Raw genomic sequence first — 2,778 nt, forward strand, 5'->3', positions numbered from 1 at the left:
GTGCCCACCACAAGGCATAGATGCATGAAGAGTGGTGATGTCCACTCACCCTGCAGAATGGTGCAGAGCCACAACGAGGAACAAGGTGACTCAGTCGCTGCCCACCGGAGTCACTCGCAAAGTGCATTAAGCTTAAAAAACAGAAACAAAAAACCAAGGTGCAGAGCAGTGTTCACACACATTACATTTTCTATTCAAAGAGCCACAGAAAATATTTCAGTACTGTGTATATGGAAATCTCTAGAAGGACTCACAGAAATCCAGTGGTTGTCTCTGGAGAGAACTGAGTCTGGGGGTGAGGATGGGAGGGAGGGTTGTGCTTTCATGCATGAGTGTTATCTCTCCGTTTGGGACTTAGTATCATTAAAATGAAAAGAAAACCTGCCAACCCACAGACCCAGGTGTTTCACAAGGAGGCACAAAGCCTGTGGAAATCGTTTTGGGATATGCGGAAGTTGCAACCTCAGGAATGTGACAATAGCATTGCTCTCGTGGCTGAGCTGTGGCAATGGCCCCAACATCCACTGCCCAGCAGCTGCCACCATGCTGTCCACACAGAAGGCTCTGCCAGGTGTAGAAAGGCCCCAGAACAACCTGCACAGGAGCTGTGCAGGAAAGCCATGAGGTATGCTTCACTGTGTAGAGAAAAATCCCAGGGAAGCGCCCAGATGTTGACATATCATAGGCAGAAGTTTCTGGTCTCTTCTTGCTGTTGTCCCTATGTTTTTTTGTTTGTTTGTTTGTTTGTTTGTGGTACTGGGGATTGAACCCAGGGCCTTGTGCTCGCGAGGCAAACACTCTACCAACTGAGCCATATCCCCAGCCCATCCCTATGTTTTGAGACTATCTAATCCTGGTGGGGCAAAAGGACTCACCTCAAGCTGCCTCTCGTGAGTCAGGGATGCCATGGTACCTCACACCTACCCCAGTCACCCCAGCCTGCACTACATGGGGTGTAGTGTGCAGTGTGTGTGTGTGTGTGTGTGTGTGTGTGTGTGTGTGCATGTGTGTGTGCATGTGTGTGTGAGACTATGCAAGTACAGTCAGTGTCTGCACCCGTGGGTTCTACAAATGCAGATCAAGAATATTCGGCAGTGGTGGGGGGCGGGATTCAAGAAAGTTCAAAACAACAAAACTTGAATTTTCCAGGCACTATGCACCACGTTGAATCCATGCAAATAAAGTGATGTACAGGCATGCCCCGCGCCAGCCTCCTGCCATTCAACAGACCCTCCGTCTCTCCAGCACTGTTTCTGGAACATTGTTAGCCTTGGGTCTCATTTGTGTACTGTGTAATTAGGCCTGTGATGGCTGCATCTGTACTATACACCCTCAGCCTTTATTTTCTTGTCATTATTCACTAAACAATACACTGTAATAACTATTTATGTAGCATTTACATTGTACTAGGTATTATAAGTAATCTGGAGATGATTTAAAGTATACAGGAGAATTTGCATGGGTTATATGCAAATACATTGCTATTTTACATAAAGGACTTGAGCATCCAGGGATGTTGGTATGTGAGGGGGTCCTGCAAGCAATCCCCCTCCCCTGGCTACTGAGGGATGACTGTATGTATCTATGTTTGCATGTCTGTGTGTGTCCCTGAGTATGTCTATGTAGGTATGTATCTATGCACCTGTGCGTACCCACATGTATCCATACCTGTGTCTGCATGAGCCTACCTATGTGTGTCCATGCATGGGTGCAGACGTGTGTGTGTGTGTGTGTGTGTGTGTGTGTGTGTGTGTGTGTGTGTGCATGTGTCCTTCCAGATGGCTCTCCCAGGGCAAGGCATGTCTGATACTTGGACGTCCCCAGCATAGACCTTGGCCTCAGGGAGAAAACCAGTTCAGGACCCTCAACCATTCTTCCTTTGGGGCTGCCCTCCTTGGAGCCAGTCCTTTGGTTCACATTAGCTGCTCCCACCCCAGGCTCAGAGATGGGGTAACCCCCACCTCCCATCCCCAATAGCACCAAATTAGCTCCCTGGCCCAAAGAAGCCTCACAGTCTCATCCTACACAGAAAACCAGTGGGGAAGAATAGAACTGTAGACTTGCCATCTGTACCCCTGAACACAGCCCCTCTTTCCACATACAGGACACTTATGAGGCGCTGAGGGCTTGACACCCAGAGGGAGTGAATTACTCCAGACTGGGGTCCCAGTCACACTGACCCACACATGTATTCCCTTAGCAAGCTCTTGCTTTTTCCATGGGTGGAATGGGCACACTCAAAATGGGCCTCATTTGACATCCATGCCTGAAGCTTCTGTGGAAAGAGGGGTAGGCAGAAGTAGCAACATCCTGGCAGGGATCTGGAGATAAGCACAGCAAGGCACAGGAGTTTTGTGAATTCAGGCAAGTGGCTCAACCTCTCTGGGCTGCCTTTTCCTGAAAGTATCAGGCAGCAGGATCCTAAGAGCTCCAAGGTTGGGCCATTCCAGGGTTCCTGGAGCTCTTGGTACAAGAAGACCCCAGCAGGAGAGGGGGGCCTGGCTCAACCTCAAGCCCTGGAATGCAGAGCTAAGGCTACAAAACAGACCCTCTAAGCCCCTCAAACACCTGGATCCAGAATCAGCTGGATTTAGGGAGTGAGTCAGGTCCAAGGGCTGTTAAGGGTGCTCAGTCTTTGGGAACAAGAATGAAGAGAAGTCCCATAAACTCCCAAGAGGGCAGGAGAAAGAGGTTGAGTCCTGTTGGTCTGCCCAGTCCTCTCTGCCCAGAGAGTGCAGGGCCTGAGGTCCCCCTGCCACCATTCTGGGCTGCTAAGTG

Source organism: Sciurus vulgaris (assembly GCF_902686455.1).
Source record: "Sciurus vulgaris genome assembly, chromosome: 3".
NCBI lineage: Eukaryota > Metazoa > Chordata > Mammalia > Rodentia > Sciuridae > Sciurus > Sciurus vulgaris.